At 45.2% G+C, this 27,644-nt stretch overlaps 1 protein-coding gene and 1 pseudogene across 1 annotated transcript in view; one reads left to right on the top strand and one right to left on the bottom strand.

The window, feature by feature from the left end:
• Positions 1-3,114: 3,114 nt before the first annotated feature.
• LOC132390920 (uncharacterized protein K02A2.6-like) lies at positions 3,115-24,224 on the bottom strand (annotated as a pseudogene).
• A 2,131-nt stretch (positions 24,225-26,355) lies between these two features.
• The window catches only part of slc2a9l2 (solute carrier family 2 member 9, like 2), a 408,559-nt gene continuing 407,270 nt past the window's right edge, over positions 26,356-27,644 (top strand). Inside the window, exon 1 of the mRNA XM_059964824.1 lies at positions 26,356-26,618. The gene's annotated coding sequence lies outside the window, so the exon portion shown is untranslated. The remainder of the gene's footprint in view (positions 26,619-27,644) is intronic.

Consider the following 27,644-nt stretch of genomic DNA (forward strand, 5'->3'; position numbering starts at 1 on the left):
CAGTTATCTCTCAATCAACAGTATTAAATTAGATTATCCTGCATACCTTTTATATATTGAGGGACCCTGTTATATCTAGATAACTGCTATGTTTGCACACTAGACAATATTGAGGGTGCTTTAAAACTAAAGTGCTTTGGCCCATCTTTACCATGTGAAAAGTATTACACCAGTTTCTGTTCTCTAGCTAGGTCTAAAAGATACACTACTTTTCCATATCTTACACTCCTTCTATGTGCTATTTCTCAATGAAACCACCAGGCATGCCATTGTTACTTCAAGCTGTCATGGTCTGGTCCGGAGCCCACAGCCGTCCCTCCCGTCACCCTTAAGCCAATTAGGATCCTCTTGGCTTGAGGCACACCTGTTGCCTATTCAGCTGGCAGGTGTTTATAAGTGGTCCTGGGACTGAGCCGAGTCGGGGGTTCGTCCTGCTATTGATCTGCCCTGGTTGTCTTGTCCCCCTGCTTCTCTTGTACGCGCTGGTCGTGCTGTTCCACCTTGCTCACGTTATCGCACTGTCTGCCTGCCTCTCCCGTTTTACCTGTGTATCATGGTTGCCCTGCTTGTCACCCCAGACCTAGTCCCCTTCCTACCCCTTGCCTCCGTCGGGTAAGTCAGGCCAGATTGCCGTTGCCTGGCGGGGGACTCTGCCCCTTTTCCTACCCCCGCTTCCAACAGGAGGTATCCCACACCTGCCCAGGTTTCCCACGTCTTGCCCAGGCCTCTGTGTTCACGCCTGGGAGACGGCCCTGCCAAGGATTATGCGGCCTGCCCTGAGGTCTCTGTCCCTTCCTACCCCTTGCTCCTGAAGGATTGTGCCCCGCACCTGCCCAGGTGTTCCGCGCCTTGCTCAGGCCCCCATGTCCCTGCCTGGGAGACGGCCCTGCCCAGGAGTATGCGGGCCACCCAGGGGGCTCTCCTCCTAGCACCCCTTGTCCCAAGATCCTGCCTTGCTGTGAACTCCGGGATCCCGCCTCGCCCGCCTGAACCCCAGCGTTACCCCTGCACGCCACGTCCCCCTTGCACGCCATGGTCTCCCCATCTTGTTCTATCCTCTAGTTATTCCTGTCCTGCCCCTAGTACTTCAGTGCCTGCATCCTGCACTTGGGTCCATTCCATGTCCCCTTGTGACACAAGCACTAATTAATTTCACGGTCTCCTTTGCCAGTCTCCTGTGGTTCGTTGTCAGATTATTGACCAGCATATATCTTAAAAAGAATGAAGCATTATTCACTCATCAACCTTATCCACACCAGTTCATCTATAATTCAAATCTATATAATCATAACTTTATATTTGACTGTGTTCTCTTTGCCCTTTTGAATATTTCTCTCCGCAACATGCCTTGCGTTGCTTAATCTCGTTCTCCTTCCACAGATGTGGCTTGATTTGATAAGCATTTTCAGCATTTTCTGTTTTATTGCATGAGATATCCATTTTCATAATAAAAGTTAGCAATATATATTTCTATTAGTACAATAAAACAATGCCAGATACTTTGTCTAAAGGCATGGAGAACATGAACCATACAAGGAAAAGAAATATTAAATGGGGCAACTGAAAGCTTGGATAAAAATGAGGAGGTGGCTCTGATGCCAACACTCTTTCTCTGGGCATTAAGATAATCCATGGAAGGAAGAACTCAGCCAAATTTTTTGAATTATACCAAACAATCCAGAATTTATTGAAAAAATATTTAACAAACAGAAGTGCCATTGAACCTCTACCAATGCCAGCAGGTGCAGGCACTCTTACAGGTTCTGCCCCTCTGCTTCTGGCCAGTTCTCGTGTTCCATTAAGAGGAAACTGCAGTGGAGGGGCCCAGTCCTCAAAATCACTTGAATTCCTGGCGTAAAGATAGTATGTTAGAATAGCTACTTTAATTGAGTAGATGTCATACGTGTATTTTAATTCAAAATTAACTCATTGAAAAACACAAAATTCAGACTTTGCAGTAGCAGAAACTATGTATATTCTTCACCACTATCTCCCCTGGCCTCCTAGAGATGGCACATGTTGCTGTACTGAGGGGTGGAGGGAGCAGGGTGCAGGTGGTAGTGGAACAAGACTAAGAGAGTGATCATAGTATGAAATTCTATCATAAGTGGACCTTAGGGTTTAAAAAGTAGACAGAAGTGGCAACTCAATATTCTGGGGAATGATATTTCCAAGTGAGACAAGAAGGGGAAAGGGAATGAACTGTTTGTCACATATTCTAAATACTTTATTATTTAGAAGTCACCTCAAATAAGGCCATATGGGTAAGGATGAGGAACAAAAAGGGATTTATCATGGATCTCCCAACAGTCAATAGGAGATAGAGGAACAGAATATAGGCAGACATCGGGGGGATAAAAATAGGGTTATCATACTGAGGGATTTCAATTTCCCAAAATTTAACTATGATTACCTTAACATTTAAGGCTCAAAAGGGATAAAATATTTGAACTGTATCAAAGAAAGCTCTTTGACCAGTATGTACAGAGACCAATGGGTGAAGGAACACTAATGGGCTTGAACTTTGCGAATTCAGCGAGTCAAATGGAGAGAAGTTAAATTTGGAGATACCATAAATTGAGGGATCATAACTCCATTTATTTTAAAGTTAATCTGGAGAAGGATATGGGTGGATCAGTAATAAAGGCCTTGTATTGGGAGGAACTGTCAAAGGTAGATTGGGAATATCTGCTTGCAGGTATGTGGATACCTGGAGAGTGGGAAGCATTCTCAGGAGAAGTAAGAAGAGTTCAAGGCCAACATGTTCCTCTAAATATAAAATCTAGGGGTACCTAGTATAGAGAACTACCCTCAGTAATATACTTCATTACTTTTTGAAACAATTCAATCAAATTGGTCAGTCAGGATCTATCTACCCTTGTCTCTGATTAGCCACTGCCTTTCCAAACCTCACTGCTCCTTAACATCCAGAGTTCTCTATACTAGGTACCCCTAGATTTTATATTTAGAGGAACATGTTGGCCTTGAACTCTTCTTACTTCTCCTGTATAGAGAATGTATAGTATAGAGAATGCTCCTCTCTGTCAGCACGTGCATCATGAGTGGTCAGATCCTGGGGAACTTCAAGGAACAGAAGGATATTGGAATACAAGTTCATGGATCCTTGCAGTTAACACGATTCGGGAGGTTTTTTGGAATACTGGCATTCATTGGGGCAATGAATGCAGAGGTATGAAGGGAGTATTCCAACTCAATAGAACCTCGGTTGGGCTTCAGCAGCAGTGTCGTTGCAATTCCGGTCACCATGGTGTAGGAAGAATAAGCTAGCGAAGGAAAGGGCGCAGAAAGAATTAGCCAGTACGTTCCTTGGGATGGATCAGCTCTGGATGGGAAGAGGTTAAGAGGGGACATAATGGAGGTGCATAAAATGAGAAGGATTATAAAGGGGTCAGACTGCAGTAAACTTCCTCCCACAGCAGAGGCAGATAAAATATGAGGACATAGTTTTTAGTGAGGAGGGAAGAGTTTAGAGTGGTTTCTTCTCACAGTGGAAGTCAGTACCTGGAGTGCTCTGCCTGAGAGTGTGGTTGAACTTGGGTCACTGACAATATTTAAGAATTTTTTAGATGAACATTTGAATTGATTAGACGGAGTAAGAATGGGATTAATGAAATTCCATACCTACACACTGATCAGTACAGACAAGTTGGGCTAAATGGCCTTTATCTCATTTGTATAATTCTGCGATTCTATAATTATTACTTCGCAATGAACAGTAACCTCAGGATTTTCTTACATACATGTATAGTTAAATACTGAAATCCTAAAATTGTTAAGAGTAACCCAGTGCACCTTCACAAGCTGTACGGATATATGCTTTCTGGCCCATGTAGTTTAAGTCAGTTCAGATGATATAAATTTAGTCTTTTTAATGAATGAGTTCCATTGAAAATCTTATGCCCAGTTACACAACGTCTAAACAATTTTTTAATGTCTTGCTGAGCACTAACTTCTTAACAAGCTGTCTGATTGACATAGAACAGTACTGCACACAGTATTGTCCTGAACAACACTGGCTATTGATGCCTAATTAAATTCATCCTTTCCACTTGCACGTGGTCCAAGTGCCTGCATTCTGTTGCATATTCATGTTCAAAGTAAGCTTATTATCACTCTACACATATGTCAACGTATACTACCCTGAGATTCATTTTCTTACGGGCATTCAAAACCGCACACGCCAAAGAGAGACAAACAAACAACATGCAAAAGGAAACAAGCTGTGCAAGTACAATCAATAAATAAATACTGAGAACATGGGATGAAGAATCCTTAACAGTGAGTCCATAAAAGTGTTATCAGTTCAGTGTTGGGGTGAATGAATTTATCTCCTCCAGTTCAAGAGCCTAGTGGCTGAGGGGAAATAACTTTTCCTGAACCTGGTGGTGTGGAACACAAGGCTCCTGTAACTACTTTTGGTAAGAAGAGAGCGTGCCTGGATGGTGGAGGGTCTTTGATGATGGATGCTGTGTAGGTGCTCCATGTAGATGTGCTCAATGGTGGAGAGGGCTTGACCTGTGATGGACAGGGATGATTGCACCAAATTTTGTAGGTTTTTCTGTTCAAGGGCATTGGTGTTCCCATGCCAGGCTGTGATGCAACCAGTCAGTGTACTCTCCACTGTGTATCTATTAGAAGTTTGTCAGATTTTCAGATGACATGTAGAATCTGCACAAACTTTAAAGAAAGTAGAGGCATTGTATTATAGGGGTGTATTATAGACCACCTAATGGGGAGCGAGAATTGGAGGAGCAAATTTGTAAGGTGATAGCAATTATTTGTAGTAAGCACAAGGTTGTGATTGTGAGAGATTTTAATTTTCCACACATAGACTGGGAAGCCCACTCTGTAAAAGGGCTGGATGGTTTGGAGTTTGTAAAATATGTGCAGGGTAATTGTTTGCAGCAATACATAGAGGTACCAACTAGAGAAGGGGCAGTGTTGGATCTCCTGTTAGGGAATGAGATTGGTCAGGTGACGGAAGTACGTGTTGGGGAGCACTTCGGGTCCAGTGATCACAATGCCATTAGTTTCAATATAATTATGGAGAAGGATAGGCCTGGACCCAGGGTTGAGATTTTTGATTGGAGAAAGGCTAACTTTGAGGAGATGCGAAAGGAATTAGAAGGAGTGGATTGGTACAATTTGTTTTATGGGAAGGATGTAATAGAGAAATGGAGGTCATTTAAAGGTAAAATTTTGAGGGTACAGAATCTTTATGTTCCTGTTAGGTTGAAAGGAAAGGTTAAAAGTTTGAGAAAGCCATGGTTTTCAAGGGATATTGGAAACTTGGTTAGGAAAAAGAGAGATATCTACAATAAATACAGGCAGCATGGAATAAATGGGGTGCTCGAGGAATATAAAGAATGTAAAAAGAATATTAAGAAAGAAATTAGAAAAGCTAAGATACGAGGCTGCTTTAGCAAGTAAGGTGAAAATAAATCCAAAGGGTTTCTACAGTTATATTAATAGAAAAAGGATAATAGAAAAGGGATAAAATTGGTCCATTAGAGAAGCAGAGTGGACAGCAATGTGTGGAGCCAAAGGAGATGGGGGAGATTTTGAACAATTTCTTTTCTTTGGTATTCACTAAGGAGAAGGATATTGAATTGTGTAAGGTAAGGGAAATAAGTAGGGTAGTTATGGAAGCTATGATGATTAAAGAAGAGGAAGTACTGGTGCTTTTGAAGAATATAAAAGTGGATAAGTCTCTGAGTCCTGACTGGATATTCCCCAGGACCTTGAGGGAAGTTAGTGTAGAAATAGCAGGGGCTCTGACAGAAATATTTCAAATGTCATTAGAAATGGGGATGGTGCCAGTGGATTGGCATATTCATCATCTGGTTCCATTGTTTAAAAAGGGTTCTAAGAGTAAACCTAGCAATTATCAGTCTGTAAGTTTGATGTCAGTGGTGGGTAAATTAATGAAAAGTATTCTGAGAGATGGCATGTATAATTATCTGGATAGACAGGGTCTGATTAGGAACAGTCAACATGGATTTGTCCGTGGAAGGTCATGTTTGACAAATCTTATTGAATTTTTTGAAGAGGTTACTAGGAAAGTTGATGAGGGTAAAACAGTGGATGTTGTCTATATGGACTTCAGTAAAGCCTTTGACAAGTTTCCGCACAGAAGGTTAGTTAGGAAGGTTCAATCGTTAGATATTAATATTGAAGTAGTAAAATGGATTCAACAGTGGCTGGATGGGAGATGCCAGAAAGTAGTGGTGAATAACTGTTTGTCAGGTTGGAGGCCAGTGACTAGTGGTGTGCCTCAGGGATCTGTATTGGGTCCAATGTTGTTTGTCATATATCATTAATGTTCTGGATGATGGGGTGGTAAATTGGATTAGTAAGTATGCAGATGATACTAAGGTAGTTGGCGTAGTGGATAATGAAGTAGATTTTCAAAGCTTGCAGAGAGATTTAGGCCAGTTAGAAGAGTGGGCTGAACGATGGCAGATGAAGTTTAATGCTGATAAGTGTGAGGTGTTACATTTTGGTAGGACTAATCAAACTAGGACATACATGGAGATGGTAGGGCATTGAGGAATGCAGTAGAACAGAGTGATCTAGGAATAATGGTGCATAGTTCCCTGAAGGTGGAATCTCATGTGGATAGGGTGGTGAAGAAAGCTTTTGGTATGCTGGCCTTTATAAATCAGAGCATTGAGTATAGGAGTTGGGATGTAATGTTAAAATTGTACAAGGCACTGGTGAGGCCAAATTTGGAGTATTGTGTACAGTTCTGGTCACCAAATCATAGGAAAGATGTCAACAGGGAGAGTACAGAGGAGATTTACCAGAATGTTACCTGGGTTTCAGCACCTAAGTTACAGAGAAAGGTTGAGCAAGTTAGGTCTTCATTATTTGGAGCGTAGAAGGTTGAGGGGGGACTTGATAAAGGTATTTAAAATTATGAGGGGGATAGATAGAGTTGATGAGGATAGGCTTTTTCCATTGAGAGTAGGGGAGATTCAAACAAGAGGACATGAGTTGAGAGTTAGGGGGCAAAAGTTTAGGGGTAACACGAGGGGGAACTTCTTTACTCAGCGAGTGGTAGCTGTGTGGAATGAGCTTCCAGTAGATGTGGTAGAGGCAGGTTCGATATTGCCATTTAAAAAAAAAATTGGATAGGTATATGGACAGGAAATGAATGGAGGGTTATGAGCTGAGTGCGGGTCAGTGGGACTAGGTGAGAGTAAGTGTTCAGCACAGACTAGAAGGGCCAAGTTGGCCTGTTTCCGTGCTGTAATTGTTAAATGGTTATATGCCTTGCCTTCTTTGTACTGGACCCAGGACAGATCCTCTGAAATGATAATACCAAGGAATTTAAAGTTGCTGACTCTCTCCACCTCTGATCCCTTGATGAGGACTGGCTCATGGACCTCTGGTTTCCTCCTCCTGAAGTCAATAACCAACTCCTTGGTCTTGCTGACATTGAGTGAGAGGTTGTTGTGGCACCACTCAAGCAGATTTTCTATCTCCCTCCTTTATGCTGATTCATTACCACCTTTGATTCGACCAGTGGCAGTGGAGTCATCAGCAAACTTAACTATGGCATTGGAGCTGTGCATAGTCTCAGAGTCTGAAGTATAAAGTGAGTAGAGCATGGAGCTAAGTACACAGCCTGGTGATGCAGCTGTGCTGTTGGAAATTGTGGAGTTGGTATTGTGCCAATCTGAACTGACTAGGGTCGGTGATGAGGAAATCCAGCATCTGTTTATTAGCCTCTTGTCATTTCTGCCTGCACCACTAACCCTGGCAGAGCATTCAGACACTCACCAGCCTTTGTGTAAACAAACTTGACTCTCACATCTTCTAATTTCATATCTACAGTTCAGTAGCTTGGTGTTTTTTGTAACTATAGAATCCTTTGAACTTACTTTGGAGAGCAGAATGGAAGAGGTATTCATTACAGGGATCACAGACTCACCACTGCTGAGAAATCACCTGCTATCGATTCAGTCTTTTATTTAAAGTCAGTGAAATTTATCTTTCAGGATGAACCAGTTCCAAGTTGTGTTTCACATAAACACGAAGATAACATTCCACCCTTTTTCCTGTTTGCACAGTGCTTGTTTATAATTGAAAAAGTAGGAGTAAATCATACAGTAATTTTCCATATATTTTGCAAGAGTTTCAGTTGCTGTGTGGACTGTGTAAGCTGCTTGTTGTTGATCTATTGAAATATGTTCTGACTTTCATTTCCTGCTTGAAGATTCATAGCTTTGTAACAGGCAGCAGAGAGAGAGAGAGAGTGCATGGAAAACTTCATGGACCTAACTGCACTTACTTTCATGTGAGGAACTTAACAGGTAGGGCAGATGGACTTGGATTCTCAGAAGGCCTTTGACAAAGTGCCACACTTGAGGCTGCTTAACAAGTTAAGAGCCCATGGTATTACAGGAAAGGTACTAGCATGGATAGGGTATCGGCTAATTGGCAGGAAGCACAGAGTGGAAATAAAGGAGCCTTTTCTGGCTGGCTGACAGTGACTAGTGGTGTTCCACAGGGGTTAGTTCTGGGACTGCCTCTTTTTACGTTATGGGTCAATGATTTGGATGACGGAATCGATGGCTTTGTGGCCGAGTTTGTGGATAATACGAAGAGAGGAAGCAGGCAGTCTGCAGAAGGACTTAGACAAATTAGGAAAATGTGCAAAGAAGTGGCAGTCGGAATATAGTGTAGGGAAGTGTATGGTTATACACTTTGGTAGAAGGAATAAAGGCATAGACTATTTTGTAAGGGGGAGGAAATTCAGAAATCAGAGTTGCATAGGGACTTTGAAGCCCTTGTGCAGGATTTCCCAAAGGTTCATTTGCAGGTTGAGTTGGTGGTGAGGAAAGCAAATGCAATTTTAGCATTCTTTCCATGAGGGCTAGAATACAAGAGCCAGGATGTAATGCTGAGGCTTTTGAAGGCATTTGTCAGATTGCACATTGATGCACCATCAATAACTCTCGGAGACTTGAGTCAAGGTAGGCTTTCATTAGCTGGAAGAAAGCACCGTCAGCAGCAAGAGCCCACCACACATCATCCTGGAGACTGAGGGAGGAGCTGTGCCTCCAATCGCCTTTATACCGGTCTGTGGGAGGAGCCACAGGAGCAGTCAGCGGGGGCAGGGGGGGGGGGCCTGTCCAGACAGGTATATGTAGTTCACCACATTCACCCCCCCCCTTTGTTTTAAAAGAGAGTCCCCATGGGGCGAAGATTCTCACAAGTATATTTACAGGTTAAGTCTATCAGGTGGTCGAATCTTTCGCTGCGATCTATGTAGCACCGGCTGTGATTGCACCGGTGATGGTGGTTGTGCTGGTTCCGGCCTGACATGAGGTGTCAGCCCATTAGGCGTCAGTGATCCCTCATGCGTGTGCGAGGCGCCCGGTATGGGAGTGTCAAGAGGAGTCTGTGTAGGGCTTGGTGTGTGTGGTGTCAGGTGGGTATACACCTCAGTGGGTACGGGGTTCATAGTTACCGTGGAGTGTTCAGGGTAGAGGGTCTGCTGCTCCTGCAGGCGCCAGGTCGCAGACGGAGACCGTGTCCTCCCGCCCATCAGGTAAGACCACATAGGCATACTGGGGGTTCGCATGAAGTAGGTGAACCCTCTCGACCAGCGGGGAGTATTTATTGCTCCTCACATGTTTCCGGAGCAGCACTGGCCCTGGGGACATCAGCCAAGCTGGTAGGGTGGTCCCAGTGGCAGACTTCCTGGGAAAAGAAAAGAGGCGCTCATGAGGGGTGGCATTGGTGGACGTTCATAACAGGGAACGGATAGAGTGGAGTGCCTCCGGGAGGACCTCCTGCCATCGAGAGACCGGCAACCCTTTTGACTTGGGCTAAAAGTGTGACCTTCCACACTGTGGCATTCTCCCTCTCCACCTGTCCATTTCCCCGGGGATTATAGTTCGTGGTCCTACTAGTAGCAATGCCCCTAGCCAGCAGGTACTGGCGCAGCTCGTCACTCATAAAGGAGGACGCTCTATCACTGTGGTTATAGCAGGGATATCCGAACAGAGTGAAGAGCTGGCGCAGGGCTTTTATGACAGACGTGGCAGTGGTGTCGGGGCAGGGGATGGCAAAGGGGAACCGCGAGTACTCGTCGATAATGTTGAGAAAGTAGACATTGTGGTCGGTGGAGGGAAGGGGGCCCTTAAAGTCAACACTCAGTCGCTCAAAGGGGCGGGTGGCCTTGATAAGTTGCGCCTTTTCAGGATGGTAGAAGTGCGGTTTGCACTCAGCGCAGACTTGGCAGTCCCTGGTCATCGTCCTGATGTCCTCAAGGGAGTAAGGCAGGTTCCGGGCTTTCACGAAATGGTAAAATCGGGTGACCCCCGGGTGGCAAAGATCTGCATGGAGGGCGTATAGCTGGTCGAGCTGCGCACTGGAACACGCTCCCTGGGATAGGGCATCAGGGGGCTCATTGAGCCTTCCAGGCCGATATGTGGGGTCTGCAGCGATCACGGAACTGGCGGGAGATCACGCGGCTGGACAGCGTCAGCGTTGTGCAGAGCAGCCTCCAGCATGTCGGCCAGCTCGATCGCCGAGCGTAAGGTTAGATTGGCATTTTCCAGCAGCCACTGACGCACGTACACTGACCTGATCCCTGTAACGAAGGCGTCTCATACCAGGAGCTCCGCATGCTGTTCCGCCATCAGTCCCCTGCAGTCGCAGGCCCGCACAAGTGTCTGTAGGGCCTGGACAAACTCAGCACTCGACTCTCCGGCCCGTTGCCGTCGCGTCGCTAAGCAATGTCTTGCGTAGACGATGTTCACCGGCCGCAGGTACTGTCTTTTGAGGGTGTCCAGTGCCCCTTGGTAGGTCGACAGGTCCCTGATAGGGGAGTATACCTTCGGACTGACTCTGGAGAGGAGGATTTTGTGCATGATAGCAGGCTCAGTCACGGGAATCTCTTCCAGGTACAATTGGAAGCATGCAAGCCAGAGTTCAAAGGCAATGGCTGCTTCTGGAGCTTGAGGATCAATGTCCAATTTTTCCAGATGTAAAATACTTTCCATGTTTTAAAATTTCCAGCTAATAAAATTGATGCACCATCAATAACTCTCGGAGACGTGAGTCAAGGTAGGCTTTCATTAGCTTGAAGAAAGCAGCGTCAGCGGCAAGAGCCCACCATACATCATCCTGGAGACTGAGGGAGGAGCTGTGCCTCCAATCGCCTTTATACTGGGGTTTGTGAGAGGAGCCACAGGAGCAGTCAGCGGGGGGGGGGGGGGGGCCTGTCCAGACAGGTATATGTAGTTCACCACACACTTGGAGTATTGTGAGCAGGTTTGGGCCCCTTATCTAAGAAAAGATTAAAGGGTCCAGAGGAATTCACGAGAATGGTTCTGGGGACGAAAAGGTTAACGTATACAGAGTGTTTGATGACAATAGGCAAGTACTCACTAGAGTTTAGGAGAATGGGGGGTATCTCATTGAAATCTATTGAATATTGAAAGGCATAAAGAGAGTGAATATGGAAAGGGTATTCCCAAAGTGGGGGAGCCTAGCACCTGAGGGCTTCAGAATAGAGGGATGTTCATTTAGGACAGAGATGAGAGGAATTTCTTTAGCTAGAGAATAGTGAATCTATGTAATTCATTGCCACAGGCGGCTGTGGAAGCCAAGTTATTAAGTATATTTAAAGCGGAATTTGATAGGTTTTTGATTAGTTGAGGACTCGGATTACGGGAAGAATGCAGGAGAATCAGCTTGAGAAGGATAATGCATCAGGCATGATGGAAATGTGAAGCAGATTCAATCCTAATCTGCTCCAAGGTGTCACGTATTAACAAGTCAGGGCATGGACAGGTACATGGGACTGGATACTGTAGCTATTACATAAACATAGTCGAGTGGAGGGCAGGCCCTGCAGCTCAGTTTTCTGGGGTCCGACTGCTAGAGGCATATTGGAGGTGATGGGAAGAGAGAAAGAGGAATTGCTTTTTCAAAGACAAAGTAAAATGATCATCAACCTGTGTACCTATATGTTCCCAACTACTACCCTGAGGTTCAATTTCTAACAGAAGTTTACAGGAAAATAAAAAAACACAACAGAATTTATGGAAAACTAGACATAAAGGCTGGCAACAACCAATATGCAAAAGAATACATTGTGCATATAAATATAATCATCTCACCATGGCCCCTAACAAACTAGGCTCATTAGCAAAATCCGGACTCAGCAATGCATGGGTAATGGTGAGAGGACCATCTCCAATAAACAACATACCTCTGGACAAATTGGAATGATAGTAGTATAAATACTGCTCCATGCAAACGTTATAACTTGCCAGGAAATAACGGCACTTACCAGCATGATCTTATGATGTATATTTATAAATATTTCAACTTTAACAAACAGTTAACAGAGAAAAGGCCCCTCTTCATAGGACGTCTCTAGAGATACAGCTCATTAGCCCATCGCTAACAGCCACCAAACTCAGCGATGAGAAAGCTATCCTTTCGCAGACTCCGTGTGTCGAGGGTAAATATGACTTGGGTCCCACCAAACCCGTCAGGTTGGGATGTCTCACTCACCCGAGTCCCGAGTTATGTGAATGCTGTGTAACTTACCGTTTCCACACAATCGCCCGGTGACAAGAAATTACAGACCATACATTGCATGCAATTATAAAGAAAGTATTTATATAAGTTAGCTTAACCAAACAATTATCAAAGAAAAGACAGAAAAAACAAAAGGGCCCATTATAATTAAACAGTCAAGTGTGCACAGGTTGGAGCTCAAATCTTATAAAAGCCGTTGCGCCTGATGTACTCACAGCACCAGCTCATATTTATCAATCCCTGGTATAATTCTCACTTTTGAGCTCCATTGAATTGCGTATTTCCACCAGATCGATCCCTACAGCCGGTTCTCTCGAACTTCTCTCTCCATCTTCTGTCGAAAAAGACCTCGATCCACTTCAGTGTCCTGAACCATATATATCCACTGTTACGAATGTACCACAGCTCTGAGGGGCCGAAGGGTGCAGGGTAACCCCCTCCTTTGTGAGAATCGCAAGATCACTATTAAGTCAGTTCAGGAGACCCAGGAAATGAGAGAAAGACATGCAGAATCCACAAAGAGTTGGAATGTGTCCTGGCCTCTGAAAGGCGGAGCCACTGATACCGGCTATTGTCTCTTGGAGACGGACTTGTGTATTGAATCCTGTACGATGCATCGAAGCCCCCTGGCAATGAACCGAGGGGGAGGTTGGTGGAGGGATTGCATCATCCCAACCTGATTGACATCTGAGACCCTGTGAGGCAGGATAAAAGAGGGTCTGGGGAACAGCCCCTCAGACGCACCAGAAGATACGCTAGCGATCCCGTATTAGCGAAAGCCGGTGGGAAGGCCACGTGCATCCTTTTCCATTTGCCCCGGAATCGGTGTGCCTTTACCACGGAAGAATGGTTTTTAGCTAACAACGGGGAAATTAACTTCCAACGACTCTCGAAGGATTGACATCATAATGAATGGGCAAGTTTTAACCCGTCTTTCTTTCCAACCAAAGAGCTGCAGCTTGAATGAACTAAAGTGACTTTTACATTTCCATCGGACAATACATTATCCCCTAGACAACGATAGAGCTATTCCTTATTGATTATTATTATACCCGCGCTTTTAGATTTAGTATTGACGACGTATATTATCTGTGTGTTTGCATTGATATTATTTTTGTGTTTTTTAATCAATAAATACTGTTAAAAATAGTACCATCAGACTTCAACGGACCTCTCTATCTTTGCTGGTAAGTGACCCAGTTACGGGGTACGTAACACCACATTATAAAAGAGGAAGTGTTGGCTGTCATAGAGACTGATAAACCCCTGGGCCTGACCAAGTTTATCCTAGGATATTGATGGGAAGAAATTACTGGAGTCTTGACAGACAATTTTATATGAGCAAAGGGTGAGTACCGGGAGACTGGAGACTGGCCAATGCTGTGTAGCCTCTCACTGAGCTCATTGGCAAACTTGGCTCTGCTGACAGCCATGGGACTCAGCAGTGAGAAGACCACCTTCCATAAACAATATACAGCGCCCATAAAATGTATTCACCCATTTTGGAAATTTTCATGTTTTATTGTTTTACAACATTGAATCACAGTGGATTTAATTTGGCTTTTTTTTTGACACTGATCAACAGAAAAAGACACATGTCAAAGTGAAAACAGATTTCTACAAAGTGATCTAAATTAATTACAAATATAAAACACAAATAATTGACTGCACAAGTATTCATTCCCCCCCCCCCCCCATCCTTTAATATGACTCTTCAAATCGTCACTGGTGCAGCCAATTGGTTTTAGAAGTCACATAATTATTTAAATGGAGATCACCTGTGTGCAGTCAAGGTGTTTCAGTTGATTGGAGTAAAAATACACCTGTGTCTGGAAGGTCCCACTGCTGGTGAGTCAGGATCCTGGTAAAAACTACACCATGGAGACAAAAGAACACGCCAAGCAACTCCACAAAAAGATTGTTGAAAAGCACAAGTCAGGAGATGGATACAAGAAAATTTTCAATTCAGTGACTATCCTTTGGACTAATGTGAAATCAATCATCAAGGAATGTAAAGAATATGGCACTGCTGTAAATCTGCCCATCCAGGCCATCCTTTAAAACCGAGTAATTGTGCAAGAAGGGGACAAGTGAGGGAGGCCACCAAGAGACTTGTGACAACTGTGGAGGAGTCAGTGGCTGAGATGGGAGAGACTGCACATACAACAACTGTTGTCTAGGTGCTTCACCAGTTGCAGCTTTATGGAAGAGTGGCAAAGAGAAAGCTACTGTTGAAAAAACCTCACATGAAATCTTGGCTAGAGTTTGCTAGAAGGCATGTGGGAGACATGAAGTCAGCTGCAAGATGGCTCAATGGTCTTATTAAACCAAAACTGAGCTTTTTGGCCATCAGGCTAAACGCTATATTTGGTGTAAGCTAAACACCACACATCATCAAAAACACGCTATCCCTACCATGAAGCACAGTGGTGGCTGCATCACACTGTGAGGATGCTTCACTGCAGCAGGCCCTAGAAGGCTTGTGAAGGTAGAAGCTAAGATGAATGCAGCACAATACAGAGAAATCCTGGAGGAAAAAAAGATGCAGTCTGCAAGAGAACTGTGACGTGGGAGAAGATTTGTTTTCCAGTAAGACAATGATCTCAAGCACAAAGACTTAAAAACAACAAAGTTAACGTCCTGGAGTGGCCAAGTCAGAGTCCACACCACAATCTAATTGAGAATTTGTGGCTGGACATGAAAAGGGCTGTTCACTCACAATACCCATCTTACAATCTTACAGAGCTTGAGCAGTTTTGTAAAAAAAAATGGGGGAAAATTGCAGTGTCCAGATGTGCAAAGCTGATAGAGACCTATCCACACAGACTCAAAACTGTAATTGCTGCCAAATGTGCATCTACCAAATACTGACTTGAAGGGGTGAGTAATTATGCTATCAATTATTTTGTGTTTAATAATTCTATTAAATTTAGATGAATTTGTAGAAATTTGTTTTCATTTTGATATGAATGAGTCTTTTCTGTTGATCAATGTCAAAAAAAAAACAAATTAAATTCACTGTGATACAATATTGTAAAACAATAAAACATAAAAATTTCCAAGGGGAGGGGGTTGAATATGTTTATAGGCACTGTATGTCTAGGGTTGGTATGATTTGGGGGGTTCAACCAAACAGGAACATCGTGATGTTCTGATCAAAGAAACCTCAATTTGGTTGAATGCTATGTGAACACAGCCCATATATAATTGTTGGTCAGCAAGAAGTAGCAGGTCATATAAGGCATAAAATTATAAAAGAAAGTATATTTACAAATTTCACCTTGTGGACTAGTTAGTAAGGAAAATAAAAGGAAAAAAGGCCCATTACAGTTAACCTAGTCCAAATGTGCAGATAAATGTGGAGCTCATCTTGATGTTGTTTTTTCACTCACATACTGGACCCACAGTCTGAGTGAAGGCACACACGATATTCCAAACATTGTTTGACATCTATCTTAAAAATTCTCCCCCTCCCTCCCCCTCCCTCCCCTCTTGGAGCCATTCCTTTGTGCAAATGGATTCTCCTTCCTATGGCATTCTCATCCTGTCCTCTCCACAGCTCGTCAAAAAAAACCCACAAACCCCACCAGTATCCATCACAAATCTCTCCCAGTCCAACTCTCTCTAAACCTCCCAATTTCTCTGTCTTTATTGAATATCATAGCCCTTCATCTTTAGCTGAAACCAAAACATTCTACCAGCTAGACATACTGCTTTGCAGGAGTTAGTAAAATGAAATAACTACAGCATAAGAGGGGAAATCTTAACCAGGGCATTACACCTGCAGCTTTATTGATGATTATGTTTTGAAGAGGTTAGCAGAAGACTTGACAAGATCAGGGCAATAGGAGGCAAGGAAGGCAGGTTCAGGAGCAATTATTACCCTTCAACTACTGGGCTCCCAAACCAATGTGGATAACCACTCACCTCAACTCTGAACTGATTTCCCAACCCAAGGGCTCACTTTCAAGGACTCCACAACTCATGTTCTCAGTATTTTTTAGTTTGTTTGTGTGTTTGTTTATTTATTTATTTAATATTTGTATAGAATGTCTTCTGTTGCTCATTTGTTTGTCAATTTTTGTTTGTGTGGATTTTCAAGTCAAGTCACTTTTTATTGTCATTTCGACTGTAACTGCTGGTGCAGTACACAGTAAAAACGAGACACCGTTTTTTTCAGGACCATGGTACTACATGAAACAGTACAAAAAACTACACTGAATGATGTAAAAACAACACAGAAAAAACAAAACTACACTGGACTACAGACCTACTTAGGACTGCATAAAGTGAACAAAACAATAAATAATGAATGATTCAGCATAAGACATGTTCTCTCGTCCAGGCAGCATCCTGGTAAATTTCCTCTGCACCTTCTCCAAAGTTTCCACCTCCTTTCTATAGTGAGATGATCAGAACTGAACACAATACTCCAAGTGTGGGTTAACCAGCGTTTTATAGAGCTGCAACATTACCTTGTGGCTCTTGAATTCAATCCCTGACTAATGAAGACCCACACACCATACACCTTATTAACAACCCTTTCAACTTGTGTGCCAACTTTGAGATATCTATGGGCATGGATCCCAAGATTACTCTGTTCTTTCACACTGCTGGGAATTCTGTCAGTAACCCTGTCCTCTGCCTTCAAATTTGACCTTTCAAATGAATCACTTCACACTTTTCCTGGTGGAAATTCATCTGCCACTTCTCGGCCCATCTCTGCATCCTGTCAATGTCCCACTGCAACCTACTTCAATCCTCTATGCTATCTACAAACCTTCCTGTCATCTGCAAATTTACTAACCCATCCTTCCTCTTCCTCATCGAAGACATTTATAAAAATTACAATAAGTAGGGGTCTCAGAACAGATCCCCATGGAACACTAAAGTCACTAACCACCAGGCAGAATGTGCTTGATTTATTACCACCCTCTTCCTCCTGAGGGCTAGCTGATTCTGTATTCATACAGTCAAGTTTCCCTGAATTCCATTCCTCCTGACTTTCGGAACAAGCGACCATGTCAAATGCCTTTCTAAGATCCATAGATGCCACAGATGAGAGGTGGGTGAGAAAGGTGATAAGAGAGCAATCTGGGGTTTGTGAATGACCAAACTGGAGGTGTTGACATCATCGATAGCAGGAAGGCAGACTGGCAATCATGGAAAAATCTGGAATAGTCTTGGAAGGGTCATTGATGTAGGGAGAATGAAATCAGCTTGGATAAAACAATTAATGGAAGGTATGGTAGGCGATCAATGCAAACAATGGTAGGTGTTTCGACAATTTGATGAATTGATGAGGAGGGGCTCTGCTCACTGTTCCACAACGTTACTCTACTCTGTGCTGAACTGATTCCGGAGCTGTATCTTGCTCTGAGGACTCCACAACATTTACTCGGCTCCGTGACGAACTAAAGCTGAGGCTGTGGCCTACTTTGGCTGCTCTGAGCTCTGCGATGTTCTACTCAGCTCTGCGCGGAGCTGAGGCTGTAGACTGCTCTGGGCTCTGCGCGGAGCTGAGGCTGTGACCTGCTCTGGGCTCTGCGCGGAGCTGAGGCTGTGGCCTGCTCTGGGCTCTGCGATGTTTACTGGGCTCTGCGTGGAGCTGAGGCTGTGGCCTGCTCTGGGCTCTACGATGTTTACTGGGCTCTGCGTGGAGCTGAGGCTGTGGCCTGCTCTGGGCTCTGTGATATTTACTGGGCTCTGCGTGGAGCTGAGGCTGTGGCCTGCTCTGGGCTCTGCGTGGAGCTGAGGCTGTGGCCTGCTCTGGGCTCTGCGTGGAGCTGAGGCTGTGGCCTGCTCTGGGCTCTGTGTGGAGCTGAGGCTGTGGCCTGCTCTGGGCTCTGCGTGGAGCTGAGGCTGTGGCCTGCTCTGGGCTCTGCGTGGAGCTGAGGCTGTGGCCTGCTCTGGGCTCTGCGTGGAGCTGAGGCTGTGGCCTGCTCTGGGCTCTGCGTGGAGCTGAGGCTGTGGCCTGCTCTGGGCTCTGCGTGGAGCTGAGGCTGTGGCCTGCTCTGGGCTCTGCGTGGAGCTGAGGCTGTGGCCTGCTCTGGGCTCTGCGTGGAGCTGAGGCTGTGGCCTGCTCTGGGCTCTGCGTGGAGCTGAGGCTGTGGCCTGCTCTGGGCTCTGCGTGGAGCTGAGGCTGTGGCCTGCTCTGGGCTCTGCGTGGAGCTGAGGCTGTGGCCTGCTCTGGGCTCTGTGCTGAGCTGAGGCTGTGGCCTGCTCTGGGCTCTGTGCTGAGCTGAGGCTGTGGCCTGCTCTGGGCTCTGCGCTGAGCTGAGGCTGTGACCTGCTCTGGGCTCTGCGTGGAGCTGAGGCTGTGGCCTGCTCTGGGCTCTGCGCTGAGCTGAGGCTGTGACCTGCTCTGGGCTCTGCGTGGAGCTGAGGCTGTGGCCTGCTCTGGGCTCTGCACTGAGCTGAGGCTGTGGCCTGCTCTGGGCTCTGCGTGGAGCTGAGGCTGTGGCCTGCTCTGGGCTCTGCGATGTTTACTGGGCTCTGTGTGGAGCTGAGGCTGTGGCCTGCTCTGGGCTCTGGGCTCTGCGCTGAGCTGAGGCTGTGGCCTGCTCTGGGCTCTGCGCTGAGCTGAGGCTGTGGCCTGCTCTGGGCTCTGCGCTGAGCTGAGGCTGTGGCCTGCTCTGGGCTCTGCGCTGAGCTGAGGCTGTGGCCTGCTCTGGGCTCTGCGATGTTTACTGGGCTCTGTGCTGAGCTGAGGCTGTGGCCTGCTCTGGGCTCTGCGATGTTTACTGGGCTCTGTGCTGAGCTGAGGCTGTGGCCTGCTCTGGGCTCTGTGCTGAGCTGAGGCTGTGGCCTGCTCTGGGCTCTGCGCTGAGCTGAGGCTGTGGCCTGCTCTGGGCTCTGCGTGGAGTTGAGGCTGTGGCCTGCTCTGGGCTCTGCGCTGAGCTGAGGTTGATTTGGTAGCCTGCTCTGGCTGCCCTGGTCTCTGCGATGTTTGTTCTGTGCTGAGCTGAGGCTGTGGCCTGCTCTGGATTTGTGTCTGTGGACTGACTTTTGCTCTAAATGCTGTTTGCTTGCTTTTGTTGTTTCCAGGATTTGTTTTTTCTGCACATTGGATATTTGGTTTTCTCTCTTTTGTGGGCTCTTTTGGGTTTCTTTGTTTTGTGACTGCCTTCAAGGAGATTAATCTCAAGGTTGCATAATTGTACATATACTTTGATAATAAACAATTAATCTTAGCCGATTAGAGTTAGGAAATGGTGAATATTTGTGATATTAAGGGGTTGTTGATCATGAGGGCTGAAATCATGGCGACAAGGGTGTTAGTAATAACTGGAAGTCATTGATCAAAAGTACAAGTTTGATTGTGGGGTTGTTGGTGGGCAATAGATTCATACAGTTATAGTCATCAGTTGGTTCAAAGAAAGCATCATTTATAGAGAATAGTCAGTTATAACAAGAGATCAGTTTCAGCAAGGAATCAGTTACAGTGAGTGGACGCGATCGTGAGGAGTAGGTTATAGCCAGGGGTCAATTACTGCAGGGAATCTGGCAGTTGTTAATTCTGGGGCCATTAATAATTGTGAAGGGCTAGTGTTAGAGTCATGTCATTGATGTGGTGTGCAGCGTGGAGGCTCCCACTGATCTTGACTCAGTTTCAGTCCTGACCTCTGGTGCTGTCTGTGCAGAATTTGAGTTTCCTCTCCATGGTTCTCTCCTGGGTAATTGGGTTTCCTCCTGCATCCCAAAGAAGGGCTGCTAGGTCAACTGGCTGTTGACAACTCTCCCTTAGTTTAGGCAAATGACAAAATGAATGAAAGAGGAATTGAATTGATGGAAAATATGAGGGAAAATAATAGAAATAGGAACACAAATAAGATGGATGGGATTGCCTTGTGAGAATTGGCTTGGACAGTATGGGGCCAATATATGGCAACTAACATTGATTGGTTAGTTATCAATACAATGGTTGCTTGATGGGTGGTGCAACGTCAGTGGGCTGAAGGGACTGTTTCAAAATGTATCAACGAGACTTTGACTCCTTGACACAGACTGTCGATAATGGAAGGCCTTGGTCATGTTTCACAGAGCTCAAAGTTCAAACTAAATTAATGTCAGTTAAGGAAAGTTGAGTACTTAACCATAAGCACAGAAACACAATCAGTTGGACTGTTGTCTCACACCTCCAGTAATCTCGTACAATCCTAACCTCAGGTGCTGCTTCTGTGGAGTTTGCATGTTTTCCCTGTGAATGCATGGGCTTAATCTTGTAACTTCTATTTTACAAAAGACTACTCAACAATTTTATGGCCAAAAGAACATCTTTATCTGTGACGGCAAATGATATTTACAATACAGAGGCTTCCAGGTACCTCGTGCGGCCTGGGTGGAGGAACTATATACAATGCATACTGGGAGTAAAAAGAGCGGAAGTAAAGACCCCGCCAACCCCGGATCCCGCCTCTTGCTACCAACAGCTTCCCAATTAGTATTAACTTACTTTTCATAATACATTACAACACTTCTCCCCCTTTAAAATCCAATATTCCCCCAATATAGAAGAACTGGGAAACAAAAACAATGGTATCATTAGCAACAGGTTACCAATACAAAAACACCAATACAAAAAAAAAAGTGGTAAATTCAACATTCAATCTAACAACAAAAGAAACTATCCAATCAAAGATTCAGTCTGTCAGGAGGTTTGCGAGGGTGCTGCGATCTACGCACTACCCCCGGTGACCCAGCAGGCACCACTGGTGAGGATGTTTTGGGTGGATCTCGTGTTGGGGACACGAGAGAGGTCTGTGTGTCCGCGTGAGAATGTCCATTCTCTTCAGGGGACTCTGCCCCCTATGCCAGCATCTCTCCCTCTGGCAAAGTCACTGGTGGACGTGCTTCCCCAGTAGTCTGTCTCACCATTGGAAACTCCATGGAACTGTCTACCCCTGAGCCAGAATCATGACGCAGGCGCACATGGTCCTGATGTCTGTGGAAAACACGTCCGTCGGTCAACTTAACAACATAGGAGACTGGACCACTCAGCTTAAGAATAACACCAGGTAGCCATTGCTGATTGTTTCTCACATAGACATTGTCATCTGGTTCTAACTGTCTGCCTCGCACATGTTGATCATGTCCCTCCTTCTGCTTTTCCTGCTTTCTCTCCACTTTTGCCTTGATGTCTGGGTGCAGCAGGTCCAATCTTGACTTGGGCCTACTGGAGTGCTGGAGTGCGTGCAGTCGTAGTCTGTGGAGTGAGGCGGTATTTAAACAGCAAACGTGAAAGCCGGGTACTAAGACAGTCCCCTGTCATCCGCTTCAGGCCTTCCTTCACTGTCTGAACAGCCCGCTCAGCCAAACCATTTGAGGCTGGGTGGAAAGGGGCCGTCCGAATGTGACAAATGCTATTCTGCCGCATGAACTCACCAAACAGCTCACTGGTGAATGTCCGGCCATTATCAGTGACCAGAGAGTCAGGCAACCCGTGGACTGCAAACACTTGCCTGAGTTTGTCTATGGTTGAGGGGGCTGTGATGTTGCTCATGACGTGAGCTTCAATCCATTTGGAATGCACTTCTACCATTACAAGAAACATCTGCCCCATAAAGGGGCCAGCAAAGTCCAAATGCGGCCCAGACCAGGGGTAGACTGGCCACTCTTAGGGTGCAAAGGAGCTGGTGGTGGCATGTTCTGATTGGTCTGACATTGCGTGCATGATTTTACCATGTTCTGCAGATCCTGATCCATTCTTGGCCACCAGACGTAGGATCTTGCAAGGCTTTTCATTCAAGACACCCCTGGGTGAGTCTCATGAATATCCTCCACAATCTGTGAATGGCCAGGGGGAGGCACCATGACCCTCACCCCCCCCCCCAGAAAATTCAGCCATTCTGCAGACTCAGTTCAGTCTTGCGTTTGGCATAAGGCCTCAGTTCCTCTCCTTCCACAACTCTGGGCCAACCTTCTAAAAGGAAAGTTTTGACTTGAGACAGGACTGGGTCCCTCTCTGTCCATTGCTTGATCTGGGTCACCTTTACTGGTGTCTCTGACAGCCTGTCCAATGAAAACACAGTCTCTGGAGGCACGTATGTAGTAACAGGCGGCTCAGGTAAAGGGAGTCGACTCAGCGCATCGGCGTTTGCATTATTCTCACCCACTCTGTACACCATAGTATACTGGTAGGCTGACAATGTGAGAGCCCAACGCTGTATCCTGGCTGAGGCTAGCAGTGGGATGCAGCTAGTCTCACTGAGCAGGTCCATCAGTGGTTTATGGTCCGTATGAATTGTGAATGCACGTCCATAGAGGTACTGATAAAAGCGTTTGACCGGAAAAACAACAGACAGACCTTCTTTGTCCAGCTGTGAATATCCCTTCTCAGCCGCCGTCAGGGTATGTGAAGCAAAACCAATCGGCTTCTCTGAACGGTCCTCCATTACGTGTGAGAGAACTGCCCCGACTCCATAAGGCGAAGCGTCGCATGAAAGGGTGATCTCCTTGTCTGGGTCATAGTGAACGAGCAGCTTCACTGAGTGCAGGAGTTCTTTCACTTCCTTGAAAGCTTCCTCCTGCTCTTCACCCCACTGCCACTTAGTGTCATTGTGAAGCAGCTTACAGAGTCGGGCCAAAATCTTTGAGAGTTCCAGAAGAAACTTGCCATAATAATTCACCATGCCCAAAAACGATCTGAGTTCAGTGACGCTCTTGGGGCTTGGGGCCTCCTTGATAGCTCTCGCTTTGTCCTCCACGGGGCAAAGCCCCTCAGCTGTAATCTTCTGTCCCAGGTAGGTCACACTTGGAGCCAGGAACAAAACTTTTCTGTGTTTCAATCACAGCCCTGCATCTGAGAGTCTCTTCAGCACCTGTTCTAAATTAACCAGATGCTCCCCCTCCATGGCTCCCGTGATCAAAATATCATCAAGATACACTGCTGTGTGCGGAATCCCCTGCAGCAAAGAGTCCATTGTCGTTTGGAAAATGGCGGGGTTAGACGCCACTCCAAACACCAGGTGATTGTATTTGAATAAACCCTTGTGCGTATTGATGGTGACGTACTCCTTTGAATCCTCGTCAAGCAGCAGCTGTTGGTAGGTGTGACTCATGTCCAGCTTTGTGAACAGCTTACCCCCTGACAGGGTCGCAAACAGGTCATCCACCCGTGGCAATGGGAACTCCTCCAGCTTAGAGACCTGATTCACCGTAAGCTTGTAGTCTCCACATATCCTCACCGTTTTATCTACCTTCAAAACTGGAACAATAGGAGCCGTCCACCTTGAAAACTGTACGGGCTCAATGATGCCCAGCCTCTGTAAACGTACCAGCTCCTCATTGACTTTGCCATTCATGGCATAGGGCACCGACCTGGGCTTAAAAAAACGTGGTGTGGCCTCAGGGTCGACATGGAGTTTCATAGTCACACCCTTCAGTGTGCCCAGCTCGTCCCTGAAAACGTCACTGTACCGCTGCAGAATGTCATCCGTCGTGTGTGCATACTTAATTTCATGCCAGTTGAGCCGAATTTTGCAAAGCCAATTGCGGCCCGTAAGACTGGGCCCACTGCCCTTAGCTATCACCAGCCTGGCTTCAGCCTTCTGACCCCCAGCTAAAATATCCACATTTAACACTCCTAAATGAGGTATGGGCTGCCCCGTATAGGTCCTGAGTTTGAGCTTAGATGGTCTGATGGGAGGCAGGTTGGACACCACCCCCCCCCCCATGTCCTGCTGTAGGTCTCCTCTCTAATGACCGATGCAGTAACCCCTGAATCAATCTCAAACTTAATGTCCTTTCTCCTGACAGTAACTGTGGCATAATATTGTTCAGGTGGTTCCTCATCTGTTTCCATTCCAAACATGTTGTAGGCCCACGTTACCTCCTCATCTGCTTCTCCTAGGTGGTGTGTGGCTGCCTGAGTCTGCTGAGCTTTACCCCGCCCAGGCTTAACCTTGCCCTTTATGCTCCTGCACATTTTAGCTAAATGTCCCTTTTTGCAACAAGCATGGCAGACAGTATCTTTGAATTTACAAACATTTGCAGAGTACGCCCCTCCACACTGAAAACATTCCACCCACTTTGCCTGTTTACCAGTCTCCCTCCTGACCTGAAGCACTGCCGCCGACTGCGACCACCCAGGTCCTTTCTGTATATCCTTGGTATTATTAGCAGCCATCTCCATGCCTTGGGCAATCTCTAGGGCTTTCTTGAAAGTCAATGGTGGGGTTTCCCCCAACAAACGGAGTTGTACGGCGTCATTATTAATGCTGCATACTAATCTATCACGCAGCATGTCATCCAACACGGCTCTGAAATCTCAATGCTCCGACAGCTGCTGAAGCTCAGCCACAAAATCGCCCACAGACTGACCTGGCTTCCGGACGCGGCTGTGAAACTTGAACCGTTGGACTATCACCGAAGGCTTCGGATTGTGGTGGTTCCCCACGAGCTGGACCAGTTCGTCATATTGAATTTCTCCCGGTTTCCGCAGTGTGGTTAAATTCCTTATCAACTTGTAAGTCTTTGCCCCACACACACTCAGGAGAATAGAGCACCTCTTAGCCTCCTCAGTAATGCCATTAGCACAGAAAAAGTATCCCAACCTTTCCTCATACCCCAGCCACTCCTCGGTTCGCTCCGTGAATTCACCGATAGACCCGAACGTAGCCATCTGAGTGGGGAGGCTCCTCTTCCTCTCACAGCTCCTGTTCGAAATGGGCCGACACGTCCACAAAACCAGTTCACTTTGTCACCAAAAATATGCGGTAACTTCTACTTTACAAAATACCACTCGACAATTTGATGGCCAAAAGAACATCTTTACCTGGGACAGCAAATGATATTTACAATACAGAGGCTTCCAGGTACCTCGTGCGGCCTGGGTGGAGGAACTATATACAATGCATACTGGGAGTAAAAAGAGTGAAGTGAAGACCCTGCCAACCCTGGATCTCGCCTCCTGCTACCAACAGCTTCCCGATTAGTATTAACTTCCTTTTAATAATACTCACATTATAACAAATCTCATATCCCAACAATGTGCAGATTAATAGGTTAATTGCCTACTGTTAATTGTCTGTCATTTTTAGGTGAGTAATGGAATCTGAAAGGGTAGGGTTAGTTCATAAAGTCATTCAGCATTGAAAAACGACCCTTTGGCCCAAGTCACCCATCTTCCTGTGTTTGGCCCTAAACACTAAACCACTACTGTCCAAATGTTGCTGCTGTGCCTGCCTCGGCCATTATTTCTGGCAGCACATTTCAAATACACACCAACCTTTTGTGTGAAGAAGCTGCCCGATGTCCCTTTTTAAATAGGATTTTAAACCTATCTTATCTTTAATACACCCTGCCCGAGAAAAATATTTGCTTTCTTTGTCCATCCTTTCCATGATGTTACATGCCTCTATTAGATTGCTGCTCAATCTCCTACATTGCACAGAATGAAGTCCTGGTCTGCAGAACTACTTTGGATGTTGAGTTCATGTAAATGGATAAGACTTAGGCTAAAAAGCCCAGTTCTGTCCTATCCATGATGCTATTTACAGTGGAGCTTTCTACAGAGTCTTTTTGTTCTAGTTGTGATTGAGTATACACCACTTTAAAAGATATAAACAAAACTATTGCCCTAAAGTTTTCTGGGGGTTCAACTGTGGACATTAAATTGAGTGTGATTGTGGTCCAAAATCTTACCTGATGAGTAATGCAAAATTGCTGAAACTGCTATCAGTAACTAGTTAATGCAATAACAAAAATTAGAGACTTTGTCCTTTGTATGGGGTTGAAGTTTCATTGGGAATAAAACAATGCCATGTGTGTTGGAACGTAGTCATTTCTTGCTCCACATCATGGAATTCCAGTGTTTCATTTGAAAGCAATTTAGAAAACAAATGCTGAAACAAACTATAGAGTTTCTTGTTTCAAAGCAGAAAAACATCCTTTTGTTACATGTGGAATCGTGACTTTTTAAAAATGTACTGCTCTCAGTTGACTGCTCATGTGCAAAGATATTTCACACACTGAGCTGTTAACAGTATACCTGGGGATTGATTTTCGTAGGGTCTAAATCAACGGTTTTGGTAAGTGGTTATTAAGCTTAGAAGTTGGTGGTGGTGCTCTGACAGCAAGAATTTAATCGTAAATGTTAAGTTGATTACCTATTTCAAAATGTTTTATAAATGATTTACAACATAGTTTACCAGTTTTTCTCATTAATGCTAGATTATTAAATTCATCTCATGGCATTATTGACATGCTTAAGATTTTATAAATAAAATATTGAATCCACATCCTTGCAAATAATACTGTATCATCTAAAAGTTCTTAGCCATTGTAATATTCTGCAAGTCACTGTTGTCAAGAGAAGGGAACAAGTCCCACAGCTCTTCAGAGTCAATGATTTTAAAAAATTCTAATCGTACTTTCATAGGCCAACAAAAAGTTGTTTGAACTATAGGACAATTGAGTTTTCCCATCGACAGATTGCAGCAGAGATCTACACCCCTCTCAAAACCTACCTCTGCCACTTCCCAAAGCTTCATGTTAAGGGTTGGGTTATTGAAAATAGACCGCCCATATGTTTTGCTTCTTGCTCATTTTCTGCCAATCCCGCATAGGAATTTAAATACCAATGTTAATGTAGCTGAATCATAGCTCGATTAGGAGTGGTGGGTGATGATTGCCCTTAATTAAAAAAGGATCTACTAAATTCAGAGTTGTAACAATTGGACAATTGGTTTTGGAACGGAACAATTTTGCCAATCAGTCATCTTTGTTATTTAAGAACCAGAACAGAAGGGTCTCAGCCCGAAATGTCGACCGTGCTTCTCCTGATAGATGCTACCTGGCCTGCTGTGTTCCACCAGCATTTTGTGTGTGTTGTTTGAATTTCCAGCATCTGCAGATTTCCTCGTGTTTACAGATTTATTATCACTGATTTACATGACCTCATATTTTGACCTCACCTTCCTTTGCAGGGTACTGTGTTCAGATGCCTTGCAATTCTCATACCAGATGGTGATTTAGCTGGTCAGGACACTCTCAATGGAGCTCCTGAAAAAATTGGTTAGCATGGGGTCGGGGGCAATTAGCTTGCCTCCGCCTCT

The sequence above is a fragment of the Hypanus sabinus genome, chromosome 3 (genome assembly GCF_030144855.1).
Source record: "Hypanus sabinus isolate sHypSab1 chromosome 3, sHypSab1.hap1, whole genome shotgun sequence".
Classification (NCBI taxonomy): Eukaryota; Metazoa; Chordata; class Chondrichthyes; order Myliobatiformes; family Dasyatidae; genus Hypanus; species Hypanus sabinus.